Source organism: Rhinoraja longicauda, chromosome 27, assembly GCF_053455715.1.
Source record: "Rhinoraja longicauda isolate Sanriku21f chromosome 27, sRhiLon1.1, whole genome shotgun sequence".
NCBI classification, from domain to species: Eukaryota; Metazoa; Chordata; class Chondrichthyes; order Rajiformes; family Arhynchobatidae; genus Rhinoraja; species Rhinoraja longicauda.
In genome coordinates this window covers 15,944,126-15,958,450 of record NC_135979.1, presented here as the reverse complement: position 1 = coordinate 15,958,450, position 14,325 = coordinate 15,944,126, and positions in this window count along the sequence as shown.

Here is a 14,325-nt window from a genome sequence, read left to right as displayed (position 1 = left end):
TGTACAAAGGGTCTCGACCCGAAACATCATCCATCCTTTTTCTCCGGATATACTATCTGACTGCTGAGTTACTCCAGCACTTTGTATCTTTCTTTAGTTTTGATAGATCTTTTTGAAGAGATGACTAAGGTGATCGAAGAAGGTAGAGCGATGGGTGTTGTCTACATAGATTTCAGTAAGGCATTTGATAAACTCCACCATGGTAGGCTGATCCAGAAGATTAATATGCATGAGATTAGCAGTGACTTGGTCATATGGATTCAGAACTGGCTTGGTGATAGAAGACAGAGGGTTGTGGTGGAAGAACAATATTCAAGCTGGAGGTCTGTGATCAGTGGATTTCTGCAGGGGTCTGTTGTTATTGATATATATATAAACGACTTAGACATAAACTTAGATGGATTGGTTAGTAAGATTGCCGATGACACCAAGATTGCTGGAGTTGCAGACATAGATCAGCTAAAGAAAAAGGTGGAGAAATGGGAGATGGAGTTTAATCCGAGGAAGTGTGAAGTGTTACACTTTCGGAGAACGAATGTAAGGAGAAAATATACAATTAATGGTATGACCCTTACAGCATTGATGTACAGAGGGATGTTGGGGTCTAAGTCCGTAACTCCCTGAAAATTGCAGCATAAATAGAGTGCTATAGAAAGCCTATGGTATGCTTACCTTCACTGTCAGGGACAATGAGTACAAGAGTCAGGCATACAAGGATAAGTCAAGTCAAGTCAAGTTTATTTGTCACATACACATACACGATGTGCAGTGAAATGAAAGTGGCAATGCCTGCGGATTGTGCACAAAAAAGAATTACAGTTACAGCATACAAATAAAGTTAATAAGTTACTATAGTGTAGACAAAAATTTAGTCTCTGGAGTTATAAAAGTTAACAGTCCTGAAGGCCTGTGGGAAGAAACTCCGTCTCATCCTCTCCGTTTTCACAGCGTGACAGCGGAGGCGTTTGCCTGATCGTAGCATCTGGAACAGTCCGTTACTGGGGTGGCAGGGGTCCCTCATGATCTTGCTTGCTCTGGATCTGCACCTCCTGATGTATAGGTCCTGCAGGGGGACGAGTGTAGTTCCCATGGTGCGTTCTGCCGAACGCACTACTCTCTGCAGGGCCATCCTGTCCTGGGCAGAGCTGATCCCAAACCAGACTGTAATGTTGCCAGACAGGATGCTCTCTACAGCCCCAGAGTAGAAGCAATGAAGAATCCTCAGAGACTCTGAATTTCCTCAGTTGTCTAAGGTGGTAAAGGCGCTGCTTTGCCTTACCCACCAGTGCGGCAATGTGCGTTGCCCATGTCAGATCCTCTGTGATGCGGACTCCCAGGTATTTAAAACTGCTCACCCTATCCACAGTAGACCCATTTATCTCCAGTGGCGTGTACGTCCTTGGATGTTTAGCCCTTCTGAAGTCCACAATCAGCTCCTTCGTTTTAGTGACATTCAAGAGGAGGCTATTGTCCTGACACCAGAGTGCCAGATCAGCCACCTCCTCCCGGTAGGCCTTCTCATCGTTGTTGGAGATCCGGCCCACCACCACAGTGTCATCAGCAAACTTGATGATGGAGTTTGAGCTGAACCTAGCCCCACCGTCATGTGTGTACAGGGAGTACAGTAGGGGGCTAAGGACGCAACCCTGGGGGGATCCTATGTTCAGGGTGAGGGAGCTAGATGTGTGTTCCCCCATCCTGACCACTTGGGGCCTGGCGGTGAGAAAGTCCAGGACCCAGGCACACAGAGGGGTGCTAAGCCCCAGTTCCAGCAGCTTCTCAACCTGTCTGCTGGGGACTATTGTGTTGAATGCTGAACTAAAGTCAATGAACAGCATCCTCACATAGCCCCCCTGGCTATCCAGATGAGAGAGAGCGGTGTGCAGAACCTGGGAGACCGCATCATCCGTGGACCTGTTCGGACGGTTTGCGAACTGTAGTGGGTCCATGTTGCAAGGAAGGAGGGCGCAGATGTGCTTCTTGATTAGCCTCTCAAAGCATTTCATGACAACCGAGGTGAGGGCCACCGGTCGGTAGTCATTTAAACACGCTGGAGAGGCATTCTTTGGCAGCGGTACAATGATGGATCTTTTGAAGCATGCAGGGACCACGGACTTGGCCAAGGAGAGGTTGAATATTGTGGTGAGCACTGGAGCAAGCTGAGTAGGACAAGACTTTAGCACTCGCCCAGATATACCATCTGGGCCTCCAGCTTTCCTCGTGTTCACACGCGTCAGAGCCCACCTCACCTCATGCTCGGACACCGAGAATGTGTGCACATCCCCGGCGGTGGATCCCCCTCCAGCCTCGCTAGCCAGCGCCCCCTCGGTGCTGTTTTTAGACGGCGAGCTGGTGGTGTTACCCGTCTCAAACCATGCATAAAAAGAGTTCAGGTCATCAGCTAAGGAGGAGCCGGCACTTCCGGTTGAGGGGGTGCTGGACCGGTAGCTAGTTATAGTCCATAGCCCCTGCCAAAGGCGCCTGGTGTCCTGCTGCTCCATCTGTGACTCCATTTGTAGTATTATGTGCAGTTCTAGCCACCCCACTACAAGAATGTCCAGACTCTGGGAAGGGTGCAGAGGAGGTTTACCAAAATAATGCCTGGGTTAGTGAGTATTAGCTAAAGGGAGAGGTTAGACAGATTTGGATTGTTTTCTCTAGAACAATGGTGGTTGCAGGAAGAACCCGATAGAAGTATATAAAATTTTGAGTGATATAGATAGGGTCAGAACCTATTTCACAGGATGAAAATATAAAAAAACGAGTGGGCAGTGTTTTAAGGTTAGAGGGGCAAAGTTTAAACGAAATGTGTGGGGCAAGTTTTTTTTTACACAGAGGGTGGTGAATGCCTTGAGTGCACTACCAGGACGGAGGTGGAGGCAGATATGATAGTGGGATTTAAAATACTTTTGGATAGGCATATCGATATGCAGGAAATGGAAGGATATAGATTATGTGGAGACAAATAAGGGTTGGACTTGACAACATGTTCGGCAGAGGCATTGTGGGTTGAAAGGCCTTTTCCTGTGCTGTACTGTTCTATGTTTAGTTTAGTTTATTATTGTCATGTGTACTGAGGTACAGTGAAATGCTTTTTATCGCATGCTATCCAGTCAGCGTGAAGACTCAGCATGATTACAAATAATCTGTCCACAGTGTACAGATACAGGATAAAGGGTATAACCTTTAATGCAAATCCAGTAAAGTCCAGTTAAAGATAGTTTGAAGGTCTCCAATGAGGTAGATGGGAGGTCAGGACAGCTCTTTAGCTGATGAGAGGACAGTTCAGTTGCTTGATAACAGCTGGGAAGAACCTGTCTCTGAATCCGGACGTGTACATTTTCATACTGCTGTATGGGAGAGGGGAGAACAGGGAATAACTCTGGGGTGAAACTCATTTGAATAAAGAAAAATGGTAAGAGTATTAAACACATTGATACTGGAGGTGGTGGATCCAGCACATTAGGGGTAAGATACAGTGGATATGTAGATATTAAAGTTGTACAAGTATGTAGTGTTGATGAAATCACATGACAAGGAGAGGTTGAAGCTTAACACTGAGACTGTGGACTGTTTAATTCCTTTTGATTGTGAAGCCATGTTGGAGGGACTCTGATCATTTCCAGCACAGAATAACTTTTACAGGTAGACAATTACGATAGCTTTGCTCTTGTTCGCAGTATACTGCAGAAAAAAATGACTCCGCTATAAGTAGTAAACAGTGAAGTAAAAAATAATGGCAATGCTGATGACTGCATGTATACAAAGGATGCATGCAGACTGAGTCTGTCTGAGGAAGAGTCTCGACCTGAAACGTCACCCATTCCTTCTCCCCCAAGATGCTGCCTGTCCCGCTGAGTTACTCCAGCATTCTGTGTCTGCATGCAAAGGATATTACTGAAGACAAACTGCAAAAGATCATTCAAGTCAAGTCAAGTTTATTTGTCACATGCACATGCAGTGAAATGAAAGTGGCAATGCCTGCGGATTGTGCAAAAAAAAGAATTACAGTTACAGCATATAAATTATAGTTAATACAGAGAAGACAAAATTTAGTCCCTGGAGTTATAAATTTAGTCCCTGGAGTCCTGATGGCCTGTGAGAAGAAACTCCATCTCATCCTCTCCGTTTTCACAGCGTGACAGCGGAGGCGTTTGCCTGACCGTAGCAGCTGGAACAGTCCGTTGCTGGGGTGGTAGGGGTCCCTCATAATCTTGCTTGCTCTCGATCTACACCTCCTGATGTATAGGTCCTGCAGGGGGGCGAGTGTAGTTCCCATGGTGCGTTCTGCCGAACGCACTACTCTCTGCTGGGCCTTCCTGTCCTGGGCAGAGCTGTTCCCAAACCAGACTGTAATGTTGCCAGACAGGATGCTCTCTACAGCCCCAGAGTAGAAGCAATGAAGAATCCTCAGAGACACTCTGAATTTCCTCAGCTGTCTAAGGTGGTAAAGGCGCTGCTTTGCCTTACCCACCAGTGCCGGCAATGTGCGTTGCCCATGTCAGATCCTCTTTGATGTGGATTCCCAGGTATTTAAAACTGCTCACCCTATCCACAGTAGACCCATTTATTTCCAGTGGCGTGTACGTCCTTGGATGTTGAGCCCTTCTAAAGTCCACAATCAGCTCCTTAGTTTTTTTGACATTCAAGAGGAGGCTATTGTCCTGACACCAGAGTGCCAGATCAGCCACCTCCTCCTGATAGGCCTTCTCATCGTTGTCTGAGATCCGGCCCACCACCACAGTGTCAACAGCAAACTTGATGATGGAGTTTGAGTTGAACATGGCCACACAGTCATGTGTGTATAGGGAGTACAGTAGGGAGCTAAGGACGCAACCCTGGGGGGGGATCCTATGTTCAGGGTGAGGGGTCTAGATGTGTGTTCTCCCATCCTGACCATTTGGGGCCTGGCCGTGAGAAAGTCCAGGACCCAGGCACACAGAGGGGTGCTAAGCCCCAGTACCAGCAGCTTCTCAGCCAGTCTGCTGGGGACTAAAGTTGAACTAAAGTCAATGAACAGCATCCTCACATAGCCCCCCTTCTGGCTGTCCAGATGAGAGAGAGCGGTGTGCAGAACCTGGGAGACCGCATCATCCGTGGACCTGTTCGGACGGTATGCGAACTGTAGTGGGTCCATGTTGCGAGGAAGGAGGGCACAGATGTGCTTCTTGATTAGTCTCTCGAAACATTTCATGACAACCGAGGTGAGGGCCACCGGTCGGTAGTCATTTAAACAAGCTGGAGAGGCATTCTTTGGCACCGGTACAATAATGGATCTTTTGAAGCATGCAGGGACCACGGACTTTGCCAAGGAGAGGTTAAATATTGTGGTGAGCACTGGAGCAAGCTGAGTAGCACAAGACTTTAGTACTCGCCCAGATATACCATCTGGGCCTCCAGCTTTCCTCGTGTTCACACGCATCAGAGCCCACCTCACGTCATGCTCGGACACCAAGAATGTGTGCACATCCCCGGCGGTGGATCCCCCTGCAGCCTCGCTAGCCAGCGCCCCGACGGTGTTGTTTTACCCGTCTCGAACCATGCATAAAAAGAGTTCAGGTCATCAGCTAAGGAGGTGCCGGCACTTCCGGTTAAGGGGGGGCTGCACCGGTAGCTAGTTATAGTCCGTAGCCCCTGCCAAATGCGTCTGGTGTCCTGCTGCTCCATCTGCGTCTCTATCCTGTCCCTCCTTTTTGCGTCCTTCACCGCCCTTCGCAGTCGGTGGGACTCTACTTTGTAGTCATCTATAATGCCGGATGCCAGGCCAGAGTTGTAAGCAGTGGTGCGAGCATTCATGGGGCTAAAGGATAAATAGCTGTAGGAGATATGCTGGCTAAATTTAAAAGTTACTAAGTGAGCTGGTGGGCCTATTAGAAGAGCACGACCATATTACATTTCAAAAAGATCATAAATTAAGATTCTTAGCATGAATGTCAATGACCAAGGTAATAAATGTATTCCAAGCATTATGGAAAATAGATTGAAACAATAAAGAAAATAATGCCATGGATGAGTATGGAAGCTTGTACCAAAGACATACAATGTTTGATTAAGAATGCTTGAATATATTCCATTATTCATTTATGAGGCTTCAACAAGATTTGTATTGGAGCATGAGGTTGGATAAAAACGTATCTGATTAATCACATATAGTTTTTGTTAATTATAATTTGAGTATTGTCATAATGAGTTTGAAGATGTGTATACTTATACAATTACTAACATTTATGAAAAATGAACTTAATTTTACCTCATGCAGAACAGTATGGCCTTCCCGGTCTGAGAAATTTACGCTAGCACCACGTTCTAGAATTGTGGCAAGATGTCCGAGGTCAATCTAATAAAAACAATTGCAGGGGTAGACAGAGAATTTCAAATTCTGTTCATAATTAATGTCAGTCAAATGTTGCTGTTACAGGATGCAGCAAAGAGGAAGTAGGGGTAAAGATATGTTGGTCTATAAATCTTTTAACTTTCAGGTGCACAGGAATTGCCTGCAGTGCAGAAGCCCAAGCCAATTCCAAGTAAGGTATCACATTAGCAGCAACAATCCACCATACAATATTCGAAAGAGAGACACAAAAAAAAATGGAGTAACTCAGCGGGACAGGCAGCATCTCTGGAGAGAAGGAATGGGTGACGTTTCAGGTTGAGACCCTTCCTCAGACTGGTTAGGGATAAGGGAAACGAGAGATATAGACGGTGATGTGGAGAGATAAAAAACAATGAATGAAAGATATGCAAAAAAGTAATGATGATAAAGGAAACAAGCCATTGTAAGCTGTTTATAGGGAGAAAATGAGAATCTAGTCAACAACGTGGAAGCGTATCCATGCACCTAACGAGAGAATGTAGGAAGATCACGTTTAAACTGACAGGGCAGGGGGATGGGACCAATGCAAGGACACAAAGGACCATAAAAGGAAGACAGAAGCAAAAGGTAGAAGGGAGATAAGAAAAACCTGAAAGCTTTGTACCTTAATGTGAGGAGCATTCGAAATAAGGTGGATGAATTGAATGCGCAGTTAGTAGTTAAGGGATATGATATAGTTGGAACTATGGAGACATGGCTCCAGGGGGACAAAGGCTGGGAGCTAAACATGCAGGGGTATTTGATATTCAGGAAGGATAGACAGAAAGGAAGAGGAGGTGGGGTGGCATTGCCGGTTAAAGAGGAGAGACATTAACTTGGATGCTGTAGAATCGGTATGCGTGGAACTGCAAAATAGTCAAGGGCAGAACACTTGTTGGAGTTGTATACAGACCACCAAACGGCAGTAGGGCGGTTGGGGATAGCATCAAGCAGGAAATTTGGGATGCGTATAGCAAATGCGTACAGCAGTTATTATGGGTGAAGTTAATCTACATATCGATTGGACCAACCAATTGGTAACAGTGTTAAGGAGGTGAATTTCCTGGAATGTATATGGGATGGGTTTTTAAACCATTATGTAGAGGAACCGACTAGAGGGCAGGCCATCCTAGAATGGGTATTGTGTAATGAAGAAGGATTAGTTTGCGATCTTGTTGTGCAATGCCCCTTGGCAACAGTGACCAAAACATGCTGGAATTCTGCATTAGGATAGAGAGTGACACAGTTACTTCAGAGACTAGGGTCCTGAACTTGAATAAAGGAGACTTTGAAGATATGAGACAGGAATTGGCTAGGATAGATGGTAAATTGTACTTAAAAGGTTGACAGTGGAGAGGCAATGGCAAAGATTCAAAGACCGCATGGTTGAACTCCAGAATTTGTTCATCCGTCTGGTGAAAAAATAAAACTGGGAAGGCGGCTCAACCGTGGCTGACGAGGGAAGTCAAGGGTAGTGCTAAATCCAAGGAAGAGGCATATAAATACAATGCAATACAATACAATATATCTTTATTGTCATTGTACAGGGGTACAACGAGATTGGGAATGCGCCTCCCATACGATGCAATAAATTAATTAGCTAGTCAGTATTAATTTAAACAACCCAATGAAACAAATTGTAACAGTTTTAAAACAGAATAAAGTGCAAGTAGATCTGTGCCGGATCACTGTGCGATGTGACCATCCGGCTCAGTAGGACCGGTTCATAGCAGCTATGGCCCTGGGGATGAAGCTGTTCCTGAGTCTGGAGGTGTGGGCGTAGAAGGCCTTGTAACGTCTGCCTGATGGTAGAAGTTCGAACAGACTGTTGCAGGGGTGTGAAGAGTCTTTGTAGATGCTGGTGGCTTTTCTGAGGCATTGTGTGTTGTAGATGCCCTCCAAGGCTGGTAGCTGTGTTCCGATGGTCCTCTGAGCTCTATGGACTACCCGCTGAAGAGCTTTCCTCTCTGGCACCATGCAGCTGAGATACCACACAGGGATGCCATGTGTTAGAATGCTCTCTATGGTGCAGCGGTAGAATGTCGTCAGCGGCTGTTGGGGTAGACCAGACTTCTTCAGTGTTCTTAGGTAGAACAGTCGTTGCTGTGCCTTCTTGACCAGCGCAGCAGTGTTATTGGACCATGTTAGGTCCTCCGAAATGTGAGTGCCCAGAAACTTGAAGCTGGACACTCTCTCCACACTGTCCCCATTGATAAAGATCAGGGCGTATTCCCCGTTGTGTGACCTACGGAAGTTGATGATCAGCTCCTTGGTCTTGGTCGTATTTAGGGACAGGTTGTTATCAGAGCATCAGTCCGCCAGGTTCTGCACCTCCGCTCTGTATTTTGTTTCATCACCGTTGGTGATCAGCCCGATCACCGTTGTGTCGTCTGCAAACTTGACAATGGTGTTGGTGTCGAATGCAGGAACACAGTCTTGTGTGAAGAGGGAGTAGAACATGGGGCTCAGAACACAGCCCTGTGGTGTGCCGGTACTCAGGGTGACAGTGGAGGACAGGTGCGGGCCCATTCTCACTGCCTGTGGTCACTCCAGCAGGAAATCCAGGATCCAGTCGCATAACGACGAGCTGAGGCCTAGCTGGTGGAGTTTGGTGATGAGCTTGGTGGGGATGACCGTGTTGAAGGCAGAGCTATAGTCAATGAATAGCATCCTCACGTACGTGCCCTGTCTCTCCAGGTGAGTCAGGACAGTGTGAAGAGCCAGAGAGATGGCGTCCTCTGTGGATCTATTTGCCCTGTATGCAAATTGATGTGGGTCCAGTGAGTCAGGGATGCTGGATTTGATGTGTGAGAGGACCAGCCTTTCAAAGCACTTCATGACTATAGGAGTTAGGGCAACTGGAGGGTAGTCGTTCAGGTTGGTGATCTTTGCTTTTTTCGGTTCAGGTTGCTTTTTTCGGCACCGGCACGATGGTACCCGTCTTCAGGCACTTGGGGACTTAGCCAGAGATAATGACAGGTTAAAGATCCTGGTGAATACCTCAGCCAACTGTTCAGCACAGTCCTTAAGTACCTTTCCTTGAACTCCATCCGGGCCTGCAGCCTTGCGTGGGTTGACCCATTGTAGAGCGCGTTGTACTTCCTGTGTGCTTAGTTGCAAGACCAGTCCCTCCGCCTCGGCTGGGGTTCTTCCACTCAAGGTGGTGTTGCCAGTTTCGAAGCGGGCAAAGAAGGTGTTTAGCTCGTTGGTTAATGTGATATCACTGTGGGGGCAGGCAGGGCTGCTCTTGTAGCCAGTGATGTCCCTGACACCCTGCCACATGCTTCTGGTGTCCGTGGTATTGAAGTGGTCTTCCACCCGTTGCCTGTGGGTGTCTTTGGCCCTTTTAATACCTTTGTTCAGGTTTGACCTGGCAACACTGTATGCTGAAGTGTCATCAGATTTAAAGGAATTGTTGCGTGCCCTCAACAGGTTCTGTACCTCCTTATTCATCCAGGGTTTCCGGTTTGGGAACATCTTTATTTCCTTGTCCTCCGTGACATTCTCCACACAGCAGTTGATGTAGGAGAGCACAGTGGATGTGTATTCCTCCAAGTCTACTCTGAACCACAGGTCGTCTGTTGTGCAAGCAGGTCCCAGTCGGTGCGATCAAAACAGTCCTGGAGTTGTAGGGTGGCATCCTCGGGCCATATTTTGACCGTCTTTATTGTAGGTTTGGTCTTGCGGATGAGGGGTTTGTATGCGGGCAGTAGAAGCAGTGAGAGGTGATCGGATTGTCCCAGGGGTGGGCAGGGGAGAGCTCTGTAGGCGTCCTTTATGTTGGTGTACACCCTATCCAGCGTGTTTGAGCCCCTGGTAGGGCACTGCACGTGCTGGTGGAATTTGTGGAGCGCGGCTCGTAGATCGACCAAATTGGCCAGAAGAAGCGTCAAACCAGATGACTGGGAGAAATTTAGAACCCAACAGGGGAGGACAAAGTGGTTAATTAAGAGGGGGAAAAAAGAGCATGAAAGAAAGCTTGCGGAGAATATAAAACTGACTGTAAAAGTTTCTTTAGGTATGTAAAAAAGGAAAAGATTAGTGAAGACAAATATAGGTCCCTTACAGTCTGAGACAGGTGAATTTATAATGGGAAGCAAGGAAATGACAGTACAGTTAAACGAATACTTCGGTTCTGTTTTCACTAAGGAAGACACAAACAATCTCCCGGAAATACTAGGGGACCAAGGATCTAGTGGGAGGGAGGAACTGAAGGGAATCCAGATTAGTTCGAAAATGGTGTTAGGTAAACTGTTGGGACTGAAGGCAGATAAATCCCCAGGGCCTGATGGTCTACATCCCAGAGTATTCAAGGAGGTAGCCCTAGAAATCGTGGATGCATTGGTGATTATTTTCCAATGTTCTCTCAATTCTGGATCAGTTCCTATGGGCTGGAGGGTAGCCAATTTAACTCCACTTTTTAAGAAAGGAGGGAGGGAAAACGGGGAATTATAGACCAGTTAACCTTACATCGGTGGGGAAGATGCTTGAGCCGAATCTTAAAGTTGTTATTGCAGCGCATTTGGAAAACAGTGACGGGATCGGTCAAAGTCAGCATGAATTTATGAAGGGGAAATTAGGCTTGACTAATCTTTTGGGATTTTTGAAGGATGTAACAAGTAGAACGGATAGGGGAGAGCCAGTGGATGTGGTATATCTGGACTTTCAAAAAGCCTTTGACAAGGTTCCACAAGAGATTAGTGTACAAAATCGGAGCACATGGTTTTGGGGGTAGGGGAGTAACATGGATAGAGAACTGGTTGACAGACAGGATGCAAAGAGTAGGAATTTACGGGTGCTTTTCAGATTGGCAGGCAGTGACTAATGGGGTGCTGCAAGGCTTGGTGCTGAGACCCCAATTGTTTACAATATATATTAACGATTTAGACAAGGGAATTAAATGTAACATCTCTAAGTTTGCGGATGACACAAAGCTGGGTGGCAGTATGAGCTGCGAGGAGGATGCTATGAGGCTGCAGGGTGACTTGGATAGGTTGGGTGAGAGGGCAGAAGCATGGCAGATGCAGTATAATGTGAGGTTATCCACTTTGGTGGCAAGAACAGGAAGGCAGATTATTAACTGAATGGTCAGATTAGGAGAAGGGGAGGTGCAACGAGACCTTGGGTGTGCTTGTACATCAGTCACTGAAAGTAAGCCTGCAGGTACAGCAGGCAGTGAAGAAAGCTAATGGCTGAGGACAGAAAGGTTTGTGTAGGAATGGGAAGCAGGATTAAAGTGTCCAGCAATCGGGAGATCAATTTGGTTCACGCGGGCTGAGCGAAGATGTTCTGCGGAACGATCGCCCAGTCTGCATTTGGTCTCGCCAATGTATAAGAGTGCACATCTTGAACAACGGATACAGTAGATGAGGTTGGAGGAGATGCAAGTTAACCTCTGCCTAACCTGAAAGGATTGTTGGGGTCCCTAGACAGAGTCGAGGGAGGAGATATAGCGACAGGTGTTGCATCCTCTGCGGTTGCAGGTGAAGGTACCTGGGGAGTGGATGGTTTGGGTGGGAAGGGATGAGTTAACCATGTTGGGGCTACCTGAAGTGAGAGAAGTTAATATTCATTCCACTGGGCTGCAAGCTGCCCAAGCAAAATATGAGATGCTGTTCCTCCAATTTGCGTTTAGCCTCACTCTGACAATGGAGGAGGCCAAGGACAGAAAGGTCTGTGTAGGAATGGGAAGGAGAATTAAAGTGTCCAGCAACTGGGAGATCAGTTTGGTTCACGCGGGCTGAGCGAAGGTGTTCTGCGAAACGATCACCCAGTCTGCATTTGGTCTCGCCAATGTATAAGAGTCCACATCTTGAAGAACGGATACAGTAGATGAGGTTGGAGGAGATGCAAGTTAACCTCTGCCTAACCTGAAAGGACTGTCGGGGTCCCTGGACAGAGTCGAGGGAGGAGGTATAGCGACAGGTGTTGCATCCTCTGCGGTTGCAGGTGAAGGTACCTGGGGAGGGGATGGTTTGGGTGGGAAGGGATGAGTTAACCAGGGAGTTGCAGAGGGAATGATCTCTGGAGATGGGAAAATGTGGCTCATGGTGGGATCCCGTTGGAGGTGGTGGAAATTTCAGAGGATTATGTGTAGTATGAGACGGCTGATGGGGTGGAAGGTAAGGACAAGGGGTCTCTGTCTCTGTTGCAACTAGGGGGAGGGAGAGCAAGGGCGGAGCTGCAGGGTACCAAGGAGATACTAGTGAGGGCCTCATTTATGATGGGAGAGGGGAACCCCCGTTTCCTAAAGAATGAGGAGATCTCGGATGTTCTAGTAAGGAACACGTCATCTTGGGTGCAGATGCTGCGTAGACGGAGGAATTGGGAGTAGGGGATAGAGTCTTTGCAGGAAGCAGGGTGGGAAGAAGTATAGTGGAGTTGTGGGAGTCAGTGGGTTTGTAATAGATGTGTCAATAGTCTATTTCTTGTGATGGAGACTGAGATCAAGAAAGGGGAGGGACGTGTCGGAGATGGTCCAAGTAAATTTGAGTGCAGGATGAAAATTGGTGGTGAAGTTGAAGAAGTCCATGAGTTCTGCATGGGTGCAGTAGGTAGCACCGATGCAGTCATCAATGTAACAGAGATAGAGTTTGGGGATAGGGCCAGTGTAAGCCTGAAACTGGGATTGTTCAATGTGCCCTACAAAGCTGGGGCCCAGGCTGCTGCCCATAGCTATGCCTTGGACTAGGAAGAAGTGGGAGGTGTCAAAGGAGAAGTTGTTGAGGGTGAGGACCAGCACTGCTAGGCGACGTCGAGTGTTAGTAGAGGAAAATTGGATGGTTCTGCGGTCAAGGAAGAAATGGAGGGCTTTAAGGCCTTTTGGTGGGGGATGGAGGTGTCGAGTGACTGAATGTCCATAGTAAAGATGAGGGAGTGGGGGCTCGGAAAGCAGAAGTCATTAAAGAGCCAAAGGGCATGTGAGGCATCTTGGACCTAGGTTGGGAGAGATTGGACCAGGGGGGATAGGATGGAGTTGAGATACGTGGAAATCATTTCCATGGAACAGGAGCAGGCAGAAACAATGGGTCTGCCAGGGCAGTTGTGTTTGTGATTTTGGGGAGAAGGTAAAAACGGGCTGTGCAGGGCTGGGAAACGATAAGGTTGGACGCTGTGGAAGGCAGACAGCCAGAAGCGATAAATTGAGTAATGGTGTTTGAGATTAAGGCCTGGCGCTCATCTGTGGGATCATAATTTAAGGATAAGTAGGAGGATGTGGCTGTGAGTTGTCACCTGGCATCAGTGTGGTAGAGGTCAGCGTGCCAGACTACCATGCACCTCCCTTGTCGGTGGGTTTGATTATGTCAGGGTTGCTGCAGAGTGAGCTGTATGTTCAGAGGGGGTGAGGTTGGAGTAGGTTAGGGGAGTGGAAAGGTTGAAACGGTTGATGTCACACTGGCAGTTAGAAATAAAGAGGTCTAGAGAGGGTTGGAGTCTGAGGAGGGGGACCGGTGGAGACAGGAGAAGAGGTCAACACTGGGTGATGAGGAAAGGCACGGAGGCGGAGACAACGGAAGAAAAGCTCTATGTCATGGAGGGGAACGAAGGTGAGGCCTCTGTTGAGGACAGACCGTTCCGTATCAGAAAGGGGGAGGTCGTGGAGAATGGTGAAGGCACGACAAGGTTGGGGGTTCGGGTCAGAGGAGGGCTGGGGAATGGACAAACGCCGAAGCGTGATCTGGTGGGGGGATGGTGGGTGTTCAGAGATCTACAAGTACGTGGCTGTTACCTTATTTGGAGTTTTCAGATTGATGAATTGTGCGAAGAGTATTTTGTTGATCTGTAATGTTTGTCGATGAATTAAACTCTCTTCAGATTCCTGAAATTCATCGAATATTATCTTTGAATAAGTTTCTGATATAAAGGCAGAAATTGAAGGATTATTGAATGAGATGAGGAAAAGGACTAACAGCATTAAATTCCATTGCTCAACAGAAATAACATGAGAAGGGCATCCGGTCCTTTGAGTCCTC